This window comes from Martes martes (genome assembly GCF_963455335.1).
Source record: "Martes martes genome assembly, chromosome: 13".
NCBI lineage: Eukaryota > Metazoa > Chordata > Mammalia > Carnivora > Mustelidae > Martes > Martes martes.
Genome location: NC_137901.1, coordinates 20,241,090 through 20,268,630, shown reverse-complemented (window position 1 = coordinate 20,268,630; position 27,541 = coordinate 20,241,090). Strand labels below are relative to the sequence as shown.

The following is a 27,541-nucleotide window of genomic DNA, read 5'->3' as shown; positions in this document are numbered from 1 at the left end:
GTCAGTCTACCACCTCCAAAGTTTCTCTAGGTGTTAGGCCTTCAACAAAAATTGGGAAAATGTTGCCAGGAGTGGCAACATTTCAAAGTACTACTCACTTTGAAAAGGATAGGTCTTGTAAGTTTTGAAACTTCTAAGTTGCTAACATTCAGTTATCTGTTAGTATTTCATGGTCCAAACCTAATATCCAAGAGTTACTAGTTGTTTAAACACTAAATAATATTGTTTATGACTACTGTTTTCACTTATGGTATTTGATATTAATGTAATGTATCTCCAAGTCCTGAAAGTTAAAAAAAAAAATTACCCTCATCAAGAGGAGTAGAGATGAAGGCAAAGATCAAATTGTAGTTTTTCAGTTTCATTCAGTCATTCCAGGATCACTTGCATAAGGAAAAAATCAAACATAGCCTGTCCATGAGAACCACCGCCTGGGTTTAGCAGATCTAGATTGTTTGAAAGTGTAGAAGATACGGGCTCAGTCCACAAATGGGCAGGTCACTTTGTGCCATTCCCTGTTGAAACTGCCCCCTCCCCCCATTTGTTGAGTGTGGGAGATGATTGCAGCAGAAATGGAGAGGAAGCTTGAATCTGGGACATGTGAGTACAAGGAGATGGAATGTGGTGGACTGTCCTTCAGAATACAGAGGCCAAGAGCAGTCCACAGTTGGGTGTCCTGGCCCCTTTCCCTTCCCACTGAGTAGACACTGACCACGGGGTTTCCCAAATAGCGAAGCCACCATTTCTGTCAGCGGGATGACTGGAAGGAGTGGAGCCAGGGGTCAGTTACTGAAGGTGCAGGGAACCCAGGTCATGCCATGGTTCACAGCTCCTTGCCTTTGCTCCAGGCCTTCCCAGCAGAATCACTGGAGAGTGTGCTTTCCCTCCAGCAGCACCCAACCAGTAGGAAGTACGGAGGAAAGTCCCAGAGAGGGAGAACACTAAGGTTTGACTCCTGGGCTGGGCTGAGTTTCTCCGTGTGTTTCTTTGCTGTGGCAGACTGAAGTGAGCAGGGGCTGGCCGCACGGCCATTGTTCCTTTAGTCTTTCTTTTGGCCTTCCTCCGCCATCTCAGTACCTGTTCTTGCGTCTGCTATGTGGTCATTCCAGATCCAACTCGAAGGAAACCTCTCAATGTGTGTTCAAGGCCTGTCCTTTGTTTTCTTGACTGGACGTGTAAACTGGTTGGCATGAATCAGATTCTCTTTTGGACCATGTCCATTATTTTAATAACCTCTTGACACTTTTTAATTTTCTTGCTGAGTGATTTTGCCATTTCCTGTTTATCTATATGGCTACAGATATTTTCTCATGTTTTTTTAAGATTTTATTTATTTATTTGACAGACAGAGATCACAAGTAGGCAGAGAAGCAGGCAGAGAGAGAGGAGGAAGCAGGCTCCCCACTGAGCAGAGAGCCCGATGCGGGGCTCAATCCCAGGACTCTGGGATCATGACCCGAGCTGAAGGCAGAGGCTTTAACCCACTGAGCCACCCAGGCACCCCTATTTTCTTATTTTTAAATTCTTTAGTTATTTCAATAGAATATCCGGCAAAAGAAGTTTCAATGTGGGCTCAATTTGCCAGGAGAAATTCCTTGACTAGAATGGGGGACATTGGAATGCCTTCTCTGAAGATTATAAAGTCCAGTTGGACTAGTATCATTCTGCAAAACTTTTATTAAGATCTTCGATGTAGCAAGAGGAATAGTCCAGGGGCTACACCTCTTTCAGTGTTATTCTAGTCTAAAGTCTAAGCTGATTGAGCATTTGCAGATTTGGAAAGGAGATGGTGGCGGTGAGCAATCATGTGAGAAGTGGTAACTTTAATAATTCTTCACGGGCAATTCTTTGCTTATGTAAACATTTTGATTTAGGTAGGGTTGGACTCATTTATTCACCTTTTCATTTAGTTATTCAGTTCATGTTTATGGAGTCTTTATGTTATTCCTGACACTGTAGCTGAAACACATCAATAAAAAATACAATGTTCCTTCTTCTATGAACTTATATCTACAAGGGGAAAGAAACACAAAGCAAGCAAGAAAATCATTAAATAACAAGTTTACATAGTGATGATGCTTATGAAAAATAAAGAAAGGGGGTAGAAAAGTACAGAAACTGGGGAAGGAGGCTTTTTCAGATAGGGCAGTTGGAGGTCCTCAGGATAGATGGCTTTTGAGCAGAGGTCTAAATGATATGAAATCACAAGCTATGCAAAGTTCAGAAAGAAGTATATCCAGAGCGAAGGACCATGGAGCTTGGCTGGTGAGAGAAAAAACAAGCTTGAAGGCAAGAGTGGGATGTGAGAAGTTACACATGTCCTTGCAAACACAGAAGGGAGTTTGGATTTTATTCCCCTACTGTAATAAGTAGCCATTAGAGGTTTTCAAGCTAACAAAGTGCTTACATTATTTTGAAAAGATGTCCAGGGTGGCTGTGTGTAGGGGAGAAGAATGGAAGCTGTGAGACCAGTTAGGAAACAACTTTAGTGGTACAAGGAAGAGGTGATACCTAGGGAGAAGAAGAGACAAGTGGAAGAGAATAGATTTGGGACATGCTGGAATTAGACTGTGTTGCCAGGCTGGTTGTGGAAGATGACCAAGAGAGAAGGATCAAGGGTGTCTCCTGGGTTTTGGAGTTCAACTCTGTGGATGATAGAGCTATTTACTAAGATGGCAGTTGTGTTTGGGGTTCAGGTAGGGATGGGGGAAATCAATAGTTCCAAAAGTTTGGGATTTCTGGTGGTGAAATCAATAATTCTGTTAGACTTCTGGATGGGACTATATTAAACAGCCGTGAAGGATGGAGGGATTGGTCCTAATGTAGGACTAATTATGTCTTCCTCTTCTTGACTGGTGTCTTTTTAAATCAAAGTGTGGTCAGACCCATCAATACCCTCAGGCTTGTAGGAAACATACATGGATTTCACTATAGTCCTAATTATTAAGAATCTGCATTTTAAAAAGATCCCTATGAGATTCCTATGCAGTGATGTGTATTAGGAAGTAACTGAATCTAATCATGAGAAAACATCAGACAAATCCAACCTGAGAGACATTCTATAAAACACCTTGTCTGTAATCTTCAAAAAATCAAGGTCATGAAGGTCAAAGGGCTAGAGCTGTTCTAGATTAAAGAAAAATAAATAGACATGATAATTAAGTGAAACTCATGGTCCTGGGTTGGAGTTGGATTCTTTTGCTTTAAAAGATATTCTTGAGATAGGTGACTGAGTTTGAATGGGGTTTCTGGGTTAAGGGTATATAGGAGTTTTACTAAAAAAGGCGGCTACCTTTTTTATATATGTTTGAAGGTTTTGTGGGTTTTTTTTTTTATTTTGTTTTGTTTTGGGTTGGTTTGGTTTTGTTCTGCTTTGTTTGTAATTTTGACTGGGATGGGCCATTTGCTGTAGTGTTGAGATAGAATTGGTGGTCATGGTGGTGGTGGTGGGGGGGGGTTTCTGACAGCCTCACTTCAATCCAGCAATGCCTTCCTTCAAATCTATAGTGGGTGGTGAAATCTTACAGGCTCACAAGGTGCTCTGTCGGCCTCATACACATTTTACTCTGAGTGGGATCACAGGCTGAGAAGGGGCATTCTCACGTCTCCCAAGAGAAAAAACTTGGGTAAACCTGGAGCTCACCATGGCGTTCAGTCCTGAAAAGGCTACAAGAAAACACCATAGAGACCTTTGTAACTCTGGATCTCTTTTCCTTCCCGTCAATGTTTTCCATCGATGATTGTATAATGTTAAAATCTTTATACTTGTTCCCTCCTGTACTTGTAGAAATTTTTGTCTTTTTATTTAAAATTGTCAAGATACTACACTAGTTCTGTCTCTGAAACACAAATACAATTTTCGGAGCCATAAATGGCAATGATTTGCTCTATATGTTGGAGAATCTATGAGCAGGTTTGTCTTTATCCCGATGTGGTTGAAGACTTCCCTCACTGAAAAGATCTTAATCCAGTAGTGTTGACCTATGGATCCTAGCATAGGTAATTTGTAAGTTTAGAGATGAAGTGCTCTCATGCCCTGAAAATGAAGGGCAGAGTAGTCTTAGAAAATATTCAGAGAGTTGACTGAATCTCAAGGTTAACTCAACATTCACTAACCAGGTGTCTTTAATTATTGTTTGAAACTTAAGTTCCTACATCAAAGATCAGGTTTCAAGAGCTTGGATTTCATGTTGAGTAGTAAGAATGCTTCAGGAAAGTGTTTATTTTTTTTCTTCATTGGAAAATATAATTAGGTCCCCAGATGCAGATTGAATAAGTAAATACAGCTCCATGAAAATCATGCATTTATTGGGGACGCCTGGGTGGCTCAGTTGGTTAAGCGGCTGCCTTCGGCTCAAGTCATGATCCCAGCGTCCTGGGATCGAGTCCCACATCGGGCTCCTTGCTTGGCAGGGAGCCTGCTTCTCCCTCTGCCTATGCTCGCTCACTCTCTCTCCCTCTCTCTCTATGACAAATAAATAAATAAAATCTAAAAAAAAAAAAAAGAAAAGAAAAGAAAATCATGCATTTATTGCTTGTAAGTTGGGACAAGCCCATTTCATGGGAAATCATGTGCTCATTTTCCCAAGATTGTTTTATTATAGAACACCTGATTTAGCTGCTTAATTGTGACCCATTGTGATAAAAGTGAATGATGTATTGAGTCCATTTGATTTGTTCTCAAGCTATGGGATTTCCTTGAGAGATATGAGACACTTTGCTTTTGCTTCCTTTTTCGTTACTGACGCCCACACTCTGTGCTCTGTGGAAAGTCCATTTTTGAAATATGTTGACAGCTCTCACAGATAAGCAATGTACTGGGCCTTAGGTCAAGGACTGGAAAATGTACCAATATCTGAATCATCTGCTTCACTCAGAACATAACCTCTGAGGGAGAGGAAGCCCAGTGTAGCATGGAGGCTATTGTGTGTTACCTTGTGGGGGGCATACCTTTGCTTGGAAGAGCAGTATCTCCTTTTAAGCTCCTTGCTTTCCTATTCACTTTGATATCAAGTGTATACAAGCATACATACCCAGAGGAAAAGTGAAAAAATATAGCCTTCCCAACATTCTCAGGCACTTCTTTCCCGACGCCTATTTTTTTAAGAGCTTAAATGTGTGCCTAATTCAAAAGTTATTATTACAGGAATTATCATGATGAAAATTCTCTTAATAATGATTCTTTAGTTTAAGCTCTTTCTTTTGTGTTAGGTTTAAGTAACTCAGGTGTTAAGAAGGCAGATTTTCTTTTCCTCAGTCACTTGAAATGTTTCTCACTTTCAACATGACCTAGGCACAGAGCATGTGTTAGGGAGTTGGTTGCATTCACCTGCAGGGGACGGAAGAAAAACACTTCTCTAAGATTTCTGTCAAGCAGGGGGAAAGTTATGAGAGAACCCAAGCAGTGCCTGGTGGGGGCAGGGTATACCTTTATTAGTCCTTGACAGTCTCTGCTTATTCAATGTATTTTGAAAAAAATATTCAGTCTGTTTAACCTAAATGTTTCTAAAACTGCTTACTTAATAAAATAGTATAAAGAACCACTAGATGTTACTATTTCAACTGAAATAAAGGCATTAAAATATTTATTTTAAGACTCTATGGCTCTTTAATGGTAAACTAATATAACTGCTAATACTAATGCAAGTTACCTGTAGATTGAAAATTCTTAAAATAAGAAATGTGTGACTCTCAAATGGCTGTGCCAGTGTATTTTGTTTTGGATACCCTTAGCTCTTAGCTACTGGGAAGCAAATATGAATTTCCCTGGAATCTGAGGGAACAACTGACAACCAATACTGACCTGGGACTTTTTCTTGGATTAGCTAGATCAGACGCTGGCATCTCATGAGTCTCAAAGGAAATTTCACATTCCATTTTGTAGTCTTTACATCAAGAAGTAGTATTCATTTAACAACTTTTTTTTGCAGTCACCTGCTCCTCAGGTAGGCACTTGGCATTCTCCCTCTAGTTGCAAAATCTAGGGAAAACAAGAAGTCACCAAGATTGTTCATGCAATCAGTGAATCCATGAACACTGGTCATACCAATCTAACCAAAGCCATGCCAAATAAACATACCATCTATTAAAAAAAGCAACAAAACCCCCTAGCATCCTTATTTTGCAATTCATCAAGGAGTCGGTTTAATATCTCACTTCACCTGCACACCAGTAATCAAGTTTACAAAGGTATACAAATCCCCTACTCTTTTCTCAAAACCTCTTTGTAGGAATTCTCAAGTTACCTCTGAGCATCTGTATGTAACCCTTATCATGCTAGGACCGTATCTTGCTCTCAGTATCCTTACAATACAGTAGGTGATGAAACACAAATAAACCTGAAACAATGCAGGTCTTACATGATCAATCAATTCAATGAGATCAATTTAGGTATATTATTAGCTTTTTTTTTTTTCCCAGAGAAAACTATTTGAGGAAGCAGGTTATAGGAATATGTGAAGGGTTTAAATTAGTAAATGTGATGGGTTTGGAGAAAAAGAAAAATCCTAACCCTAACCCTAACCCTAACCCTAGGAGGAGAAAGCAACCCGAACAGAGATATTGAAGTGGAAAGGAATTTGCTCTAACAGACTTGAAGGAAATCGATCTGATTGGTGTGAAGAACTTACATTAGAAATTATTAAGTATGAAACATCAGATTATGGAAGTGAGGCAGAAATGCACATTTAATGCTATAGGAATTAATAAACCAAATTTTGAGAAATGGAGGGCATGTTTAAAAAGCCACACTTATATATTAAACTAACTTAAAGAAATGATACTGAAAAGGTTATATACTGTACAATTTGATATTCTTGAAAAGACAAAACCGTAGGGAGAGAAAACAGATAAGTAATTGCTGGGAGGCTGGGCTCCAGGACATGGAGGAATTTTTTGAAATGATGGAACTATTCTCTATCTTGATTGTCATGTGGACTAAATGACATATACATTTACCAAACTTGCAGACTCACACACTAAAAATATGAATTTTGCTATCTCTACCATATGCTCTTAAAATATAGAAAAAAACCCTTTTTTTAAGAACAAATATGGATTAAAATGGGTATGAATGTTGACAGGAACAAATGGAAGAATTGTTAAAATTTATTGCTCCAATCTATTAATCAAAAACTTTGAAATTTTCAGACCTATCAAAGGAGATAATATGTGGCATATAAATGTCTGAGGATATATATGTGTGATTTTACAATGTCTTTGTTAGCCTCATTAGATTAGCTTTCGGGATGTTTTGTTAGTTACTTTCAAGCTGGGATGGTTAGGTAGCTAGGAAACATAAATCATTAACACCATCTTTAAACTGCTAAGGACTAACAAAAATAACATTCAAAAAAGTAAAGAATTACATCAATACCAACCTGCTCGGTGTAAGAAGTATTCTAAATCCCTTAAAAGCAAACATGGGTAGGTTCAGGCCAATTGGGTTGATCAGAAGATATTGAGCTCATTCTGAAATGTTGAAGCACTTTATGAGGTTTAATAAAATTAACTGGCATTTAGTTTTAATTTAGCTTTTCTTTTCCTGCTTTGAGATATCACCCATCATGTTCAATGTCAGTATGCAGAAAAAAATCTCTGAATGTTTTGATGGGTACTAAATTTGAGGAGAAGCCTTTTCTGCGGGTTAGAGTTTTCTTGTGGGGGTTGACATGAGCCCGGTTTTGTATAAGTGGTCACTTTTGCCCTAAGAACATAACCCCGACAGGAACTTGGAGCTTTATAGGGGTGACCGCAACAACTTGACTCACCCCACCAAGCCCCCAACCTTTGACAAGATAAGCTAACTCTATCAATATACATATTGTTTGACAGCCTGGTGGAAATAAGCCTGTCTTATTTATGGTGAGTGTGTATCAGTTGTGATACCTTTGTGGGGTTTAAGTACCACCTGCAGTGTTTATTAGTGATGTTTTAATAGTTTTGTTCTTGAGTACTCAGTGGAGAACTGACCACATGTACCTACACCTATACTCACAGGTGAGTTCTGGAAATGGGACACCTTCATGCTGGCAAAGGATACACTGTGAAAAACCACCTACATCTCACCCAGAGAAACAAGTTCAGAAAAGACAAGACCTTTCTATTTGCCTTATTGCTTTCCCACCTCTGGGGATACCATCTATCTCTGAATACAGGAGTACCTAGTACTCATTCTTGGTCTTTCACATCTTTTTCTTGACCCCAGTCTGTTTGTATCTTTCAAAATAGAGTTAATTTTGCACTAGTTACATGCTAAGCATTGATATTAAAAAAAAAAAAAGCCAGAAGCCAGAGGAGTTTCCATCATAATTAGAATAATGTCCTGTACGAACAAACAAAATTGGTTACATATTATGCCATTATAAATATTTACATTTTGTTCATTGTTTACTACATAAGGTCCTGTTCATCTTCTGTACCCATCTGGATGAGCTCAGGAATGCTGTGGAAACAAGCAACCATACCTAAGTAGCTTATGTCTTGGTCACATAGAGTCTAGGCAACCCTTCAGAGCAGTGCTTGTCCGCACAGTGGCCCAGCATTCTAGGCTCCTGAAGTTCTCAGACATCTCCGTTTTGATCAGTGATTCCATGAGCACTGAGGTGAGCCAGCTCAGAAATATTTCCTTCTGCCCGGTTAGCACTGGGTGTTATAAGCAAATTTATAAACTATTAAATACTACATCTGAAACTAATCACGTACTATATGGTGGCTAATTGAATTTAAATAAATAAATGAAAAAGTTTCCTTCCAGAAGTGGCACACATCATTTCTGTTCACATTTCATTTGCCAAAACCAGTCACATAACCAAAACACACTTCAGAGGACAAGAGTACAAACCTTCATTGACACAGAAGTAGAGAAGAACTGGAAACCTGGGAACATTGGAAATCTCTACCAGTCATCCACAAATAATGCCACGTGCCACCCTGTTCCAACAAAGCCAATATACTAGTGGATTATGTTTTTTCAATATATTAATTTTTGATTGATCATGCAGTTCTTGACTGCCCACACTGAATCAATTTATTCTTTCCAATCTATAGTCAAAAATGTAAAACAGTTATCATGTGTACACGTACAAACACATACACGTACCTTGAAAAGCTTCCAATTTTCAACTGGAATACAGAGCTAAATACCCCCATCTTACTAAAATGACAGAATTGATATAATAATTAGAATAACAAAAAAAGCAGTCATTAAATATCTAGCTGTCCTCAATGAGAAGTCTTTACTAGACCAGGACTGAAAAATTGCTAAAAGAAAGTGAAAGGAAAGCAATGATGTCAAAATGAGGTCCCAATGAAAAGATGCAACCCAGGGTCCACTGGGGACTTTGCCTAAGGAAAGATAGTTATTAGAGAAATTAGTACATGATAAAAACTTTTGAGGGAAGTTTTCCCAATTAGAAAAAATCATTGGTTGGGGCGCCTGGGTGGCTGAGTGAGTTAAAGCCTCTGCCTTTGGCTCAGGTCATGATCCCAGGGTCCTGGAATCAAGCCCCGCATCGGGCTCTCTGCTCAGCGGGGAGCCTGCTTCCTCCTCTCTCTCTGCCTGCCTCTCTGCCTACTTGTGATCTCTCTCTTTTTCTCTCTGTCAAATAAATAAAATCTTAAAAAAAAAAAAAAAGAAAATAACATTGGTTGAAGCCACTGAAGTTTGGAGTGATTTATTATAGTACATTATTACATAAAAGCTTAACTAGTACAAGAGTCAAAGCCAATTGTTTGGGAGCAAACATGCTAAACATGCTTTAGTTAAGTAGATAGTAGTTGATTATAAAATAATTATTCACCTCAAAATATCTATTGACCATCTACTTACATGCCACATAAGATACTATTCATGATTCAAAAATGAACATTATTAAACAGATCCTACATTAATTTCTTTGAAAATTGGGTTATTTTTCTTTAATGCTTTGTAAAGTACATTCATGCCCATTCATGTGCAGGTAATAATATTTTATGTCATTCTGATTTTTAAAAAGTTTTTTTTTTTAAATCTAGTTAGTTAATGAACAGTGTGATACTAGTTTCAGGTGTATAATATACACTTCCGTATATCACCCCATGCTCATCATGACAAGTGTACCCCTTAAGCCCCATCACCCACGTGCCCCAGGTTTTACTGTTAGCTAAGAATCTAAATCAGCATAATTTTATTCTTCTAATTCTTGTTTTTCAGCATTTGTATAAGTTGAAGTATTGAGAATATTGATCTGAAAATATTGTTGAAAACAAATAAACATCTTCAAAATATACAATATACAATATACAACAGAAGATCACATGTTCACAGTGTACCCCACACTGAGGGGTTTGAGTTGAAGGGGGAGGAGTTAAAAAAGGCAATGACCACATTTCTTTAAATGGTTGAAAAATAAGCCTAGTGTTGTGTTTAGGTTCCTTTTTTTTAGATGGCTTTATTAAACTTTAACTGACATAAAATAAACTGCACATATTTATAGTGCACAATATGATACATTTTGACATGTGGATATACTGAAGAAACCATCTCCATAGTCAAGACAATGACCATATTTGTCATCCCCAAGGCTTTCTCCTGCTCATTTGTAATCCCTTCCACATACGTCATTCTCTCTTGGTAAAATGAAACTTTCAGGTTCCACTGTAAATTCTCAGGTGTCTCACTTAGCAGGCTCCCAATAAATTTGATTGAACAATATTTAATTCTAGGGAATACTGTGCTTTCTTATGTACATATTTATCAGAAATATCTATCAAAGTGATTTTCAGACATGCAACTCTATGAGGTGATTATCGCTATTATTAGCCTTTTTATATAAAAGAATAAATGAGGGATTAGAGAGAGATGATGGAATTGGTTCTGAAATCTAAACATAGGACCTCATAAAGTGTGTAAGTGCTCACTAAATACCCAACTGACTGAGCCACCCAGGTGCCTCACGAATTTTATTCAGTGAGCTCTACACCCAACATGGGGCTTGAACTCGCGACCCTGAAATCAAGAATCACATGCTCTACTGACTGAGCTAGCCAGGCACCCTTCTTAGTGTGAATTTTAAGAGGTGGTAGCAGAAGCAATATTAAATTAGTCTGACTGTGGAACCCTTCTAATTCACACATAGTTATTAATATCTCTAGATGTAATGTTCCTTAGAAGAGAACTTGACCTAAATGATTGCTTTTAAAATTTGAGTTTCTGTGATTCCAAACTAAACAACAAAGGCATTTTAGGAATTACTTTTGTTAATAACTTTCTGATTTCTAGTGGTTTAAAGAAAAAATGAAGAGGAATTGAACCTTTGGTGTAAGGGGAAAAGTACATACACATATATGTATATATACATACATACAAAATATACATACATACACATATGTACATATACACACACAACAAACATATATGGAATAATGGCAAATAAAACTAATCATTTATGACATACTATCTTCTTGATGCAAATGAGAATTCCAAGTCTCATCATGGGGTATAGAATGAAGAAGCTTGGGTCCTCTGTTAAATCTCTGCAATTATGGCCTTAATTGGCATAATTCAGAAAAGAAACCAGATGTCATAGCTTAGAAAATGCTAATACCTTGTCCTCATGTTGCTGTCGGTTGTGGCTCCTTCCTCCAGGGCTCTGTGGTTCTTGTCTGTCGCTGTGGCGAAAATGTCCTTGAAAGGGTTTTCTTTACTCCTGACTGTATTCCATCTACTTCTTATTAAAGGACTGTAGATTCAAAAGTGCAAGTTTGGGCCGTGTGTTTTCTGGTTGTTACAAATCCGGTTTTGCCACTAATGAGCTGAGGCAAGACTGACGGTGCCCAGCAATAGACAAGGCATTTCCGTGGCTTACTCATCTCCTTAACTGGTAGGAGAGAGAGTTGCCAATATGTTTACCTTCAGTTGTGACATAGATTATAGTAACTATAGTGAGGGAGTCAAAGTGTCTTGTTGCAATTTTCATTGAGAAAAAAACCACATTTGTACCATTATGCCTCAAGGACTTTCCTTAATTTGCTACTGGCAATTCTGTTGTAAATCACATTTACTTCAAGAGTGCAATATTTCCTGCTTTGAGTCGTTGTTACAAATATTTTTTCCAACTTTCAATATTTCAATTATGAAAAAAAAGATTTGCTGAAATATGAAGCACAAAAGACAAAAGACTCCTGTCCGTTTCCTTGGAACTTCCTTGCTAAGGCTGTCAAGGTAGTGAAGAGATTCTTTTATTTATTGACTCATTCAGCAAACATTCATTCTTTGGACACCTATAGTGATGTCAGACCCATGAAACTTTTATAAGATGTGTGAAATTTTTATAAGCAAATTATTTTAAACCCCTGTGGATTTAACATGTAAGATCAAAGATGAAGTCATTACAAATAGCTTTTGGGAGAACTTGAAGTCAAACCTAAGCCTTTGATTTAGAATTCTTGCTCATCTTACTCTATCCAGAACTTGGGAAAATCCCTACTTCTATAATTTTATACATAGAAGCTTCCAAAATGATCCTGCTACTTTGAAATGCGAAAGTGTCTATAGAACATCCTATTCTACTACAGATAAATCTTGTCTCATAAATCCCCTGGCCATAGAGTATAAGAAGCAGACATGCTTTGTCTAAAATATGGATCAAATGCAGGTGAAATTGCATTTGCAGGTAAAATGCAGTGTACATATGACTTAGAGCCACCTGCCACGTTTGCCAAGGATATTAGAATCTATATCCATTCGGATAGTTGCATTCGTGGCAGTTGACATCATCATCTGATTAGGCTTTTAGATATTCATTGTCATTCTTGAAGACCCATTCTCTTTCTACACAGGTCAATGTAGAAAAGCAGGTGGAAATGTGATAGGAATTACTTTCTTTACATCATTCAAGTTCTTAATGGCAAAGTGACACTAATATCTGCAAAGAGTTCCAGCAATACTTGTCCCTTTGGATATGTTTTTTTTTTTAATTTAAAAAAAAATTTTTTTTATTTATTTGACAGACAGAGATCACAAGTAGTCAGAGAGGCAGGCAGAGAGAGAGGGGGCAAGCAGGCTCCCAGATGAGCAGACCCGACGTGGGGCCTCGATCCCAAGACCCTGGGATCATGACCTGAGCCGAAGGCAGAGGCTTTAACCCACTGAGCCACCCAGGCGCCCCCACTTTGGATATGTATCTAGGTTTGTTTGGCATAAGTTCAATATCAGAGACTCAGAAATTAACCTTTTGATCACACTGACCCTTAACCTATAGGTTAAGGAAAAAGTGGCAAACATGGGATGGATTTGAGACTCTTGTTGAACCTCCTGTGAAGTAGATTGGATCAAGCCATAAGTTCTGACTCTAATCTTTGAATTGCAGTGACTTTCCCGTTACTCAGTCATTAGTGACACTTCAGAGTCAGCGTTCTATTCTGGAAAGTTTCTTGTTCCCCAATGCCAGTTATCTTGGAAAGTAATTGCACGATCTTTCGTGAAAATGTAGAAAGAAAACATTCTCAATGTATTTGTAATGTCACAGTGTCCTTCCTAGAGAGCAAGGGTGCTTTCAATTAAGATAGGACTAACTCTCTAGGTTTGAATTTCATCAAACTGAGAAAACAATTATTAGCACTCTCAATCAAATTGCATTTTATCCTGGGCATCCATGCTAATCAATTCTTCCTGTTCTAAAATTGTGTTCCTTTTTCCTTGGAATCCATTCCCATTCATCTCTCCCTCTCTCTCTTGCTTATATAATATAGCAAGTTCCATATTTCTTTTAGTTGTAAAATTGCTTTTCCCAGGTTCCATACTGTGTTGTCCCCCACTCTAGGGCAAGCTGGTTTAGGACCAGAGCTACAAGCCTGACCGCCTTCTGTTATGTGATTGGAACTCTACCCTTAGAATCACTCAAAGGTACTGCATCTAGACCCTGTATATTGCCGCCCTCAGGAGCATCTGACCCCTTTGGCTTTTATAGGGGACTCCCACCAAGACATACATTAGATTGAACGTCTTATACCCAGAAGATGACTAATATTTACCACATTTTATAGGTGGAGAAATTCAAGCAAATGGGAAGTTCTTATTAACTTTGTATCTTCATTCTGGTCATGTGTGTTTTTATCAGTTCCTTTAAAACGACTTTTCTCTCAAGACTGTCACCAAATATATGACTGTAAAAATAAATAGTGTCTAGTTTATTTAAGATAGGCTGAGTAGTTCTAACAAAAGCCCACATTTTATATGAAGTATGCAGGGGCTTTCTTCCATTCTCTCAATCTGCAGTAGTAATGAAATCTGTAGCTAAAAATTTCACAGAACAGGAACTTAGTGGTTATGGTGGCAATGCATATTTTGGGAGGTAGTGGATGGCTACAGTACTGAGAATTTTCCAGTCAGTTTGGAAATAGAACATTTAAATATATATTAGAAATATAATAAAAATTTATTATGGTCCTAGAAAGTTTTACCATAATGATGATAAAAATAGATCGTATTTCATTTTGTTATAAAATAAAGTTATTTATTATGACAGTCATACTATTTCTTGAAAATACAGTTTTAAAAGGTAATCACTTAACATGGGATTCTTTGCTGTGACCAAATCTTCATGTACTAGTTGTTATTTTTGCAAATTATCTTTTTAATATCATATATGATCAAGTATAAGGCAACATCATTTCCCAAATTATATGTTAAAAAAGAGATGTTTATCTTACACTGGTGTCATTATAAATCTCTTATAATGGGACATTCATGAAAGTAATTTGATCAAAAGAGTATTTTGGGGGAAGACTATTTTTGCCTGAAATTACGTTGATTAATTTTAGTCTGGACGCTTGGAAAAATTACCTGATAATTGGTTAAAAGGCTGGCAAAAAAATTTGAGAAAGATTCAATTATTCCTGAGTGTATGACATCATTATTTGAACTGTTTGCAGATAAAAAATAGCAAAGATTGTGAAGAAAAACACTGTTTTTTGATCTCATGTTTGGGGAAAATGAAGAAATCATCATATATTTGCTTATACTTACATGGTAGGCACATAAAGCCTTTTATTTTGTAGCTCATTATAAAGCTAACATTAAGCAAATATGTGTCTATACATGTGCATGTATAAAACTATACTTATGTTTATACATACAATTATATATATAGATATATGACTATATTTATGTGTATATATGTGTTGTTACATTCTTTCCGGTTTATTTTATTAAAATGGATTTGTTTGTCCTTAATTTGATACATGAATTAAATAATTTTGTAATCATAGCTCTGTTCATAATTATACTTACAGCATTTTTTTGCTAATAAAGGGGCTTGATACTATTTATATACAGAAATAGGGCTTACCCACTCTACTGTGGCTTCTTTGCAAGTCAAGGCTTGCATAAAGGCTATATGAAAGAATTACTCACGAAACCATTTGGTCCTTTCCCGTTCAAGAGTCCTTTAACATAGAAAGAAAGAACTAGACTGAGTTACAGTAATTTCTGTGTAAGGTCCCAGTGTATGTTCATTTCACATCCTAGGACACTGAGACAAAATGAAGTTAGAAGTGGAAGGTTGAGAACACCATGGAGAGTAGATGTGCTACCTATAATTATGTGAACAAGTCCACTTTGATGCCTAATACAGGTCTTCATGTGTTATGTCTGTAGAGTTATTTGCTAGTAGAAATTCACTTAAGCACATGTATTTCTTGAACTTGCATCTTTAAAAGTAGTTAGCAAAACTAGCATGACCTGGGTGTCCAGTCTTGTGACTTTTAGTCATGCTGTGGGATTTCCTCAAACTGGGGAGGGGTTGATTTTTATTTGTGATCAGACAGACTTTATATGAACTGAAAACCAGCAGAGGGTGGAGGCAAACCCATGCATGACTCCTTGGCAAAGCCTTCTCTGCCACCCTTCATAAGTTACCTAACTCACCCTTCAACAGAAGGGTGAGTTAGGTAACTTCTGATCTATCAGTGTGAGGTTCAAGTGCATAGACACGATGCCAATTTTTAAGGGTACTGGGAAGGAATGAAAGGCAGTATCTTGCCCAGAAAGTTAAATCAGTGGCTCATGTTACCAAGGGCAAGAGAGAAGAAACCAAAGCTATTTGTTGTTTATAGCTTTAAAATCCTCATTTTCTTTTAAAGCACCTTATATTTTTCTGTCGTGTTCTTTGCTTTATCCCCCAGGCCTAGCAGAGTATCAGGCACACCTAACTTAATGACTGTGAGACCCTCTCAACTCTATCAGGCTGTACCCCAAATTTACTTTCTTCACTGCTAACAGTTTTTATGCAAAAATATATACACGTGCTTTAGTAATTTGTAATGTTGCCTTTATTAAAATGTTTTGTTTCCTTCTCTTTATTTCAAGACTACTTCAATATTAATTTTATTTTGATTGAGATGATATATCTTATAGGTTTTTTTTTATTATGTTCAGTTAGCCACTGCATCACATAGTTTTTTTTTAAAAAACGGTGGTAACTCCTTATAAACCAGCATAGATCTCCCCTAAGCACCCAGTCTCAATCCCCACAGTAAAACATTTTAGTCACCTTTTTCATTGTACTTACATATTTCTGAATGGTTTGCTTATTCTGCTATTTCTTTACTTGGCAGTTTTACACATTGTTTACTGACGGGCTGTTACAATGGTTGAAGATTTAGTTGTCTTATATATGTACATAGATCGTCTTTCCTTATCTCCACCCTCTACATATATTTTGGGAGGAAATGCATGTTTTCCTGAAATGACATCAATCAATGTTAGTTTGGTTGCTTGGGAAATTACCTGGTAATTGGTTAAAAGGCAAGCAAAGGAAACCAAGAAAGATTTAATTGTTAATAATTGTTTAATTATTGCTCACATCATAGTTTATGGTTCCTCTCTTGTCAGTGTTCCCATTTTTCTGATTACATCCACATCTGAACAGAGTTGTATATTATCACTATGTTTCTTTTCTCTCATAGCCTTTTCTCCCCACTGGAGTTAGTCTCATCCTTTTTCAAATTTGTTTAGTAAACTTTGTATCTACTGTAAGTTATTCACAAATGTCCCCCAATGATCTTTCAGTAACAGTCAGAACAGTCTAACTGCTGTAACAAATGAGCCTCCAAGTCTCAGTGGCTTTATACGGTGTACATTGATTTCTTGCTCATGTCATGGTCCAATGTGTGGCAGCGAGGCCTTCTATGCCACACGATCATTCAGAGCTACACATTTCTTCTACTATCTTGGGGCTCTCTTGTCTTCTAAAGCCTCAGAACTCTTTACTGAGTATTGTGTCTGGATACCAAGGAAAAGGGAAAGCATAGAGGCTCTCCTAAGTTACTTTATGGGAAAGGCCTGCAAATAGTGTGTATCACGGCTACCCACATGCCAGGGGCTAGAACTCAATTACACGTCTCTCTACCTGCAGAAGGTTAAGAAATGAAATCTAGTGGGGTGCTCAGGAAAAAGAGCACATGGACTCAGGTGAGCATTTCCAGTCTCACCACACACACATTTATCAATTTTTCAAATGCATATGTACATCAAATAATTCTAATTTTTTCTTCCATCCCCCTCCCTCCGTCCCCCTCCCCCTCATTCCCTCCCTCCCTTTCTTTCTTCCTCCCTCCCCACCTCTTCCTTCCTTTCTTTCTCCCTGGCTTGCTTGCTTGCTTGCTTGCTTGCTTTTCCTTCCTTCTTCCCCTCTCTCCCTCCCTCCCTCCCTTCCTTCCCCTGGAGTCTTTTCCTACTCTAATTCATCCTTCTGCTTTCTCTCCAGGCCCACTTCACAATTGTTCTGGAGAATTCACTTTTATGTCTCCTATGTTGGACCTGCATTTCTTGGGTCCAATCTCTTTCTCTTTCTTGATTTATAAGCTCGTTTTGGAGATCCTTCTCTAAAAACAGTACAAGAAGTCCATTTTTCAATCCTGGCAGATCTGAAAATATCTTCAGTCACACTTCACTGACATTTTATCGGGGTGTACAATTCTAGGTTCAAAACAATTTCATTTTTAAATGTGAAGGCATTTAAAGAATCTTCTGGGTCTGTTACTGCTCTTGAGAAACCTAATGCAGTTTTCTTTTCCTTTTATGTGATCTGCTTTATGTTTCTGGAAGATGTTTCATGTTCTTTTTATTTGGGCTTATCATTTTCAGAATGATGTATTTTGGTATATTTAATTAATCAATTGGTTTTAAAAATTCTTCTCTTGGACTTTTAGTGGAAATTTTGATCCCAAAGATTAATGGTCTTCATTTCTGGAATCATTTTTGCACTACTTATTTAATTACTTTTTCATCCCTTTCTGGGTAGAAAGAACTCTTTTCTGGAACTTTCTGGAATTCTCTTTAGTCAGAAAAATTTCCCCTTTTTCTAATTTTGTTTATTTCCCTAACTTTTTGTTCTATTTTCCAGAAGACTTTTTTTTATCAGAATCTTAAGAACCCATCTGTCAAATTTTTAAAATTTTGAGTAAATTTTCAACTTTGAGAGTTTTTTTCCTGTCTTGCAGTTACATTTCTTTTTAATTCTTTTTCTATAGGAGCAGAGTAAAAATATGTGTTCATCTTGTTAAACCACAAATTACTCTAGTTTACTTTCTCCAGAAAATAAACTTCCAGTCTCCTGGAGGGTGGGATGAGCAGATGGAGGAACTTATGGTTGGTTGATTGCACGGCAGTGGGGAAGGAAGTTTTGGGTCCAAGCATTCTGTAGACAGAAGTCTAGCCAAGCCCCTGTGTCCACCCTACCACCTGGCCTCCTTCTATGGTGGTATTTCTGCCTCTTAGGTCCAAGCCTCCCAGGCTAAAGCACAGAGAATCATCTTGCTTCTTATCCATAACCCCTCCTACAGGCGCGCAGAGTGTAAACTCTTCTCTTCCAAGTCAGTTACAAGCCTCCATCTGATTTACACTCTTCCAGCCATCTCTTGCTGTTTATTTTGTCTTTTGAGGTCTCTTCTTTTTTCTATTTGTTTCTATTATTTAATAACATTTAAAAATCCTCTTCTCGTGTTGGAGGGCTTTGGGAAGGGGGAGAATGAAGTCTCCCATGTACATACATGTATCTGTTTATTTCAGTGCTCTGTTTATTGGTCGATAAACCCATTGACAAATTATGTCTACTTAATCTGTGCCGCAGAAACTCCAGGTACAGGAAGGCATTTATTTTTGACTATGACATGGTGCTGCCCCCCTGTTTTCACTGGTTTTGTAGGGTCTTTTATTCTGCTCTACCTTTGGTCAATGTGGCCTTCCTGAGGTGGCCCAGAATCACTTCTCTCCTGTTCTGCCATCATTCTCCTTGGAAACCCTCTTCCCCCAGGGAAGGAAAAGTTCCATCACTTTCCAGCAGCTGACTAGCATCACTATGTAATGTTAATGCCTCTGAGCCTCAGAACCCAAAGACGGGACTTCTGTGGCAGGTGACACCAGGAGGGCCGTCCATGGGGAAGTGGGCCCTATGAGGCAGCTGGCCCGCTTATCTGGGAGCAGATGAGAAATGTCTGCGTTAGATTTTCTTATGCCAGGTATTTTTCTAGAAAAAGGGAGGCAGCACAGTGTAGTGACCACCCTGAGCCCTGCCTTTGGGGTCAGCAAACCTGAGTTTTACCTTTATGATGCTCATGATTCTGGGCACCTTGTTGGGACTTTCTCAGTCTCCGTCTCTTCTTTCTTAAAGTGGGGACAGTAAAAATAATAGATTCCTTGTCTTTTTCAAAGCAGTGCGATGAACATCAAATGGATGATCTACGGGCAGGCCTTGAATAATAGCTATTTGGATTAATGTAAACACATAAATGGGGGGGAGAATACAGATTATCACTGATGAGTGCAGAAAATCATTTTTTAAATATTTTTTGAGAATCATTTGAAATTAATGTGCTGCCTACGGTAGAATAAATTCAGAGTTATGTTCTTTCTTTTATCTCTCTCTAGGCCCAGGGACACACGCTTGTTCTATACTCAGATGTTGCTAATGGAGACAAAACAGATTTGCCATAAATACAGATTCCCAGTACATTTTGAAAATCTACAATTCAAACCTCCTATACTTTCTCCTAGTAGTTCAGAGTAATTTTTATTAATTGGACCTTACTTTAGGATAATGAAGTAGATCAGAGCTACCAAAATAACATGTATGGACAACACGTGCGTATATAGAATTTACTGTGCTAGGCACCGTTCTGTGCACTTTGCTGATGTGAACTCTTTTGCTCACAATAACCCTATCTAGGCATTTTATCATCCCAGTTTTCAAGACAAGAACCTTGAGGCAGAGGAAACAGAACGTCCATATTTTCTAATAGAATAGAGTCTTGTGGGACCCCATACTTTCTCCCACTGTCCTCTTCTTCACTCTTTCGCTGCCGGGTGTGACACTGGGTTTTGGTTTGGGGCGCTTCCTTCATCCTCTCCACTCACAGCACTTCTCAGGGAGATGCTCCCTAGCTGGAAACAGCAGTGCCTCCCAGATGGTCCCGAAAGCCCCCTGCCAGAACTGGGTCAAACAATTAAGATTTAAATAGCATCTCATTGTTTCCCAACAATGGTTTGGAACATTTCAATGTTCTTCACAGAGAAATAATTCCACTGTTATTATACATATGCAACCTTGGATTCTCCCCCCTTACCATCAGCCCATAAACTCGGGATGCGGGTGGCAGTCTGAACTGTTCCCTCAAGAGAACCAGCCAGGATCTGTGTTGCGGACAGAAGGAGCCACAGTGCCTACAGCAGGGCCTGCCACATAGTAGACACTTTATAATTATTTGTTCAGTGCATGTGGACGTTCTAGATTTTCTTTGCTCTCCTACACATGAGCTCTACTTACTACCCTACCGCTCTCTGAAGTGACATTAGGAGGCAAAACAAATTGGGATGGTGTATACTGCTTCATGCATTCAAGTGACCAGGTCCCAACTTACAAAGCACGAATTTCGTTAGGTCCCCTCTATTTCCCGGGGCAGTTCCTCGCTCTCCCCGCCGTTCAGCAGACGTCCCCTGGGAGGAGGGAATGCGGTGCCTTGAAAGCAGCTCGCGCAGTGCCCCGGGCTCTTTGAATGAGAGGTAGCCAGGAAGACACGGGGACATAGAGGAATAACAATGAGCCCGCAGTGGGGAGGATTTACTGGAGCCCAGCGCCTTTGAGTCACCAGCAAGATTGCCCGAGGTGAGCTCGGCAGGTCGGCGTTAGGACGGGGAGACACGCCTTCTTCTCACACGGACCTTCCAGATCCCGGCGGCTCGGCCGACGGGGGGTGGTTCTCCAAGTCCTGCCCCTGGCAGTCCCGACGGGCAGGGGCTGGGCACCGATCCCGAGCGGCAGGGGAGGGGAGTAAGGAGCTGCCCCCACGAGTGGCGCCCTGTAGAGCAGATCCCGTGTGGTCGCTGGCGCGGGAGCCCCGGAGTGCGGGCTTGGGAGAGCGGACGGAGACCTCTGAAACCCGACACCCGACCCTCCCGCAGAGGAAACTTCGCAGGCTGGTGAGTCGGGGCAGCCGGGCGGCTAGAGCGGGAGCGCGTTCCCGCCCGCCCCGGGTGTCCTCAGCCGCCCGCCCGCCCGCGAGAAGGAAGTGAGACGTGGACGGGGAGCGGCTGGCCGGGAGAGGGGCGAGCCGGGCGGAGCGGAGCGTGTGCCCTGCGGGGGCCGGTGCGGAGCGCGAGCGCGCGGGGCCGCAGCGCTCCCGGGGCACCGCGGTGGTGTCGGCCCCGGAGCCCCGGGAAGACGGCGCCGGCTGTCTTCTGTCTGGGCGTCTCCGTAGCAAACAGCTGGTTAGGATTAAACAAACACCACCGCCTCCCCCCACCCCCCAAACAAGTCACAGCAATGCCAGCTTCCTTCCGTCTGTATCCCCAAACAGCTGAAATAATTGATGATGATGATGATGATGATGATGATGATGATGATGATGATGTGTTTAGAGAAGGGCAAGTATTTGAGTGATCGGAGCCAGCTAAGTGACAGGACATTTTTTTTTTTTTTTTCACTTCCTCAGGTGTGGTGGCCACAGAGAAATCAAAAGTAATTTCTGACCTCCCGTATTTTTGCTCAGTTATTTCCAAACCCCGATCCTTGCATGGCAGCTGCTAGGGTGTTCGCATGGGTGCTTGTTTAAGTGGCCACAGTACCTTCGCTTCCAAGAGCTTCCCACCCAATACAACGTAATTTAATTATTCGAAAAATGCTGAGGCAGGTGACTGGCAAAAGCTGCAGGCTGTCTTACGAGCGAAGAGCCATGTTTGGTTAAAGTCACCACCCCTGTATATTGCTTACTGGCTTTTTATTTCGCAATCTAAAATTAAGGATATAAGGTTCCGGTCGATTGAATGGTACATTTCCAAATTAAGTCCAAATTAATAAATGTGGTTCCAGGGTTATTAACAACAAAGTTATTATTTAACATAACAGTATCCATGAATTTTGATATGTTTCTATTTTTTTAAATGTGTATTATTCTTAATATTTAGTTACAGTCATGCATATTCAGTGATGTTATAAATAAATATACATATTTATATGCATGGTTGTATAGTTCTAAATTTGAGAAGTTAACAGAAAGGATGGACTTTGGCATTACAGACTTAGGCATTTAAGTTTGTTGAATTTTCAAGTTATTATAAAGTCCACATTGTAGTATTAAATGAGAACCATACTTGCCTTGTGCCATTCCCCCTAAAGAGTTATTTTTCATAACTTCTTAGCATGATCCTCTACCCAGATTGGATCAGCCTTTCTTGAAGGCAAGAGGGGATTCTTATGGGTGACCAAAAAAGGGTCATCTTGACAGTTTCAAATTAGTGAGGCTTTTCTGCTTAAGCATTATGGGCCTCTCCTAAATTGTTACCATCATTGCTTTTGAAAGGAAAACAAACATTTCAGATGAAACTGGATGAGCCTGTTCTCATAGTTGCCAAGAAGTAATAAAGGGAATCTGTCAAATGTGAGCAATGGCAGCTCTCACAGGCCATTTCTGGACAGGAATATTTGACCTGATAACGAAGGTAACCCTCATACATCCGTCCTCTCAGCTCCTCGAGACACCAGCTTATTCTAAAATTATCTACTGGTTTCTGAGTTGCTTTTCATTTAGTTAACTGTTTTTTTTTTTTTTTTCCTGGAAAAGTGGAAGTCAGCCAAAACCCCAGGTTGTTCAGAGCAGAAATCTGCTCTTTTCCCACCCTCACTCTGAGAAGTTTCAGGTTGGGTTTTCGGTCTTTCAGATCAGCAGAGCATGAAACACAGACTATTCACGTAAAGCTCACCTCGCAATTAATCTAGTTTCTTGAGTTGATTCATCAAGGTAGCTTAACCAATAGTTCAGCTCTTAAGCAAGTAATTGTAATGTCGATACGCAGGAAAACAATTACAGTAAAAATAGACAGGACAAACCAGGTATTTCCCATTGGAGAGTATGTCACTTTCTAGAGTTGGTGTCTAAAGGAGAATGATTTTTTACTCATTATTAGGTGTACCTAGAGCTGAAGTTTATGATACAGTAGTAGAGCGTAGCAACATCACTAAGCATAATAAAAGCCTATTGTAAACCCCATACGTGGAGTTGAGAGTTTTACTTAATTTGTTTCACACAATCATTATTCATGTTCTCCAAATACTAACCTTCTTTCGTAGGTCTTCCTTGAATGAAGGAAACTTGTCTAGATGACCAGTAATGAGACTAAAACTCTGTTTAACCCATCATCACAAAAAAACCTTCTAAAATCTTTTTACGTGAACAACTTCCATGTATTAAGAAAAATAATTTAAGTTTCTTGTTCACTTATTTAACAAGTATTTATTACTGCCAAGCACTCTTCTGGGCTCTGTGTGGACAGAACTGGACAAAACAGACAACAGACGAACATCCCGGCCCCATAGAGTTTGCCTTTTACCCGGGAGATAGAGAAATAAACAAGATACACAGAAGCTGAATCTATACCTCATGAGAGATAGATGCTGGGAGAAAATATAAAGCAGTGAAGGCATGCAGAGGGTCAGTGGCATGGCCCAGCAGGTGTTGAAATTTTAGATCAGGTGCCCAGGGAAAGCCTTCCTGCGAAGATATCTTTGAATATTGGTCTGAAGGAAGTCAGAGAGTGGGCTGTGTGGTTTTGAGGAGGAAGAGTTTTCCAGACGGAAAGGGTAACAAGCAGGGCTTTGCCTGGCATCCTCCAGGTAACAAAACAGGCTGCAACACCTGGAGGAGGGCTGGGGTGGCAAGAAATGGGGGTGGGGTGATAATGGGGCCAGGTCACAGGGGCTTTGAAAGTCCTGAAAAACATGTTGACTTTTGACTTTTTTTCTGAATGAAGTGAGAAGACACTATGATTTAGATACTGTCTATTGAAAATTCATTCAAGAGACTAAGCATACTCTGAGCCTTGGTGTTCTTCTAAGCCAGTGGATAATAGAGGTTAATATCATGGGAATTACATTCGAGCTTAGAGATAGACACCTAAGTCAATATACAGATTAGCAATCGTACAAGTTTCAGTGCTATTTAAAAAAATATAATGTGAAATAAGGAGAGTGACCTGGGAGGGGTAGGAGAATGCTGTATGATTCGGAAGCAAAGCCTCAGAGAAGGCCATCTTTCTGAAAGATCACCCTGACCTCCTCGAAGAGAAGGTGGTGTAGGGTGAGCAGAGAAGAGACCAGGAGACTAGGTAGGGGGTTATGCCAGCAGATGACAGTGGCATAGATCAGGAATAGTGGTCCTGGAGAGAAAGAAATTGATTCAGGACCTCTTTGAAGACAGAGCTAACGGGACTTGCTGACAAATCAGATAAGGGGGTGGGTTGAAGAAAAGGGAGATTCAAAATGATCATCAGGTTTTGTACGGAGTTATAAGACAGGTGGTGGAGCTCTTCCCTAAGGTGGATGAAGCCAAGAGAAAAAACAAAATTGGAAGGGAAATGCAGAATTCATTTTCAGCCTTTTGAGGTACTCAGGTATCCATGTGGAAATGTCCAATTGGGCTTTGGATATAGAACTTGAAGCACTTGGAAGAAGTCATAGCTGCTCATAGAAATTTGGAAATAAAGAGTTTGTGGATGCTGTTTAGACCCCCTGGTCTTGAGGATATCACCGAAGGGCCACACTCTGGCTTATTTTAACATCGAGGGATCTTGCAGAGGAGTCAGTAAAACCACCCCCCAACACACACAAAAAAGGGTGTTGTCACAGAACCCAAGCCAGGAAGTGTTTCCAAAAACAGGCAGTGGTCACTTGGCTCAGGCATTGCAAAGACGCAGAGTGAGATGAGGACCAGGAAGTGATAATTGCCTGTGGCAACCTGGAATCAGTGGCAACCTTGACAGAAGACAGAGTTCTTAAAAATAAGGAATTCAGATAAACTAACTTTAACAAATGCTGGAAGGAGCATTTCACAAAACCCCCAAAGAGAGACTGCTAGAGAAATTCATGAGGCTACATAGAGGCTCTAGTAAAAGCCATTTTTAAAAAAACTGGCTTATAGAACAGATGAACAAAGGGGCACATAATTAGAAATCCTTACAAAGGTGTTGTGAGCTGTCGAGAGAGAATGAAGAGGAGTAAAACCCAGTGGGCTGAAGCCTGGAAAGAATGCTCAGGAGAACCAAAGATTCTTCTAGCATTGTTTAAAGGGAAGTGGTGAATAAGGAAGTTAATGGATGTGAGTGAAAGTAGAATTACTCAGTTTCTATTGTGTTTCCTTCTAATTTCTACAAAAAAAGAAAATAGTGTTCCAAAATGGGAAGGAATTGATAACACCAAAAGAAAATTTAAGTCAAAGGAAGTTGAGAAGTTATTGTGACCGTGAGTAACTTCTTTAAATGGGAAAGAATAATGCTGGGTTTGGTCAAGAAGACCTGTCTGAGGAAACTTGTGTTTCAGTGGAGACTGAAGGATATTTGGGTGCCACTCAAGCGGGCAGTCAGGACAGAACAATCCAGATGGAGCCGAAGAACCTGCCGAGATCTCCACCTGGGAAAGAGCGTAGTGCCTTCAGTGAGCTGACAGAGGGTTTAAGTGGAAGGCAGGGGGTCAACAGGGGCACCAGCTGAGGCTGAAAAGACCACTCAGGAAGTCATGGCAGGGACTGAATAAAACCAAAGAAGACCAAGGAATGTACCACTCCAAGAATTCTTTGTTGTAGAGATGGCCTGTGCTGGGAGGCTGCACCAAATGACCTTTATTATCCCTGATATTTCGATCTAATCTCTGGTATCTGGGGATAAGGGCATCTCTAGAGAGATGTGAGGGCGAGAGGAAAAGTGGAGAGTAAGGATGGGCGTGTGCTGTCCTCGGATGCGGAAAGCTGCCTCAAGGCCCAGACTCGGTCTCCTCTGCAGACTTGGAGAAGGCCTGGTGTGCATCTGTTTCCGGTACAAACTGGGAGGAAGCCTTTGAATTCTGTGCTGTGGTTTTCTCTGTAAGACGAGTGTGTGATGATAACTGAGTTGTTGCAAAGACGGAATGCCCTTGAATCACGAATGTTTCTTTCTCATTCCCAGCAGCGTTTCTAATCAAGTGTGGTCTGCATGGTTCTCACTTCTTACAGTTTGTCACTCTCTCAGAGGACACTTTGACATTCAAAATAAACCCATGCATGAGGCCAAGGAAACCAGAAGTTAGTTTCCTCTCAGTTCCTGGAAAGTGTTGAATTCGGGTGATTTTTGTGAATAAAGTCTTGAAGTCTGGTGCCTTTGTTCTAAAGTAGTAATGTTGATTCTTAAAATCAATATAGTAAATATCCACATGCGGGGAGAGTCTTGGCAGCTTGAGAACAGAGAATTATTTCAAGAGAAAAGAAACAATTCAAATTCATAAATGTTGACTATGTATTTAAAGAAAGATGTCATGTTTGCATCATACTATTTTATAACCAGTAGAAACATTTTTATTTGTCTTATTTTTTAGGAACTGTGTTTTTTGTTTGTTTGTTTGCTTGCTTTTTAAGAAAGGTTCTATTTTATTTTATTTTTTTTTAAGATTTTATTTATTTATTTGACAGACAGAGATCACAAGTAGGCAGAGAGGCAGGCAGAGAGAGGAAGGGAAGCAGGCTCCCTGAGAGCCTGATGCAGGGCTCGATCCCAGGACCCCGAGATCATGACCTAAGCCAAAGGCAGAGGCTTTACCCACTGAGCCACCCAGGCACCCCAACAGGAACTTATGTTTTTTAAAAGTATGTAGATGAAAAAAATAGTTCAAAACTGCTTTCACATTAGTCTTTTTTTTTTTTTTTTACAGTAAGCATGTTATTGTGCATGATAACTTGATCCAGAAAATGAAAATAAGGACTCAAAGAATTATTGACGCCCTTTGGAGAGCACAGATTCTACTGGAAAGCATAAACTTTAAAGAAAATGGCATTAGTTATTTCAAAGTTGACAGTGGTATTCATTGCAATAAAAGATCTGCTCACCATAGTAAAACTGATTATAGCAATTTAACCTCTGGCATAATTTTTGTATATTTGAATTTTTTATTGAAAAAAGTCATAAAGTGCCTTTGATGTATCAGCAGCATATTTGGTATTTTGGTTGAAAAAGGCTGAATAAAGCAATTCCTGCTCTTGAAGAACT

General features: G+C 39.5%; 1 protein-coding gene across 1 annotated transcript in view; it reads left to right on the top strand.

Annotated features, from left to right (window-relative positions):
* Positions 1-21,254: 21,254 nt before the first annotated feature.
* The window catches only part of RAB27B (RAB27B, member RAS oncogene family), a 54,978-nt gene continuing 48,691 nt past the window's right edge, over positions 21,255-27,541 (top strand). Inside the window, exon 1 of the mRNA XM_080821924.1 lies at positions 21,255-21,457. The gene's annotated coding sequence lies outside the window, so the exon portion shown is untranslated. The remainder of the gene's footprint in view (positions 21,458-27,541) is intronic.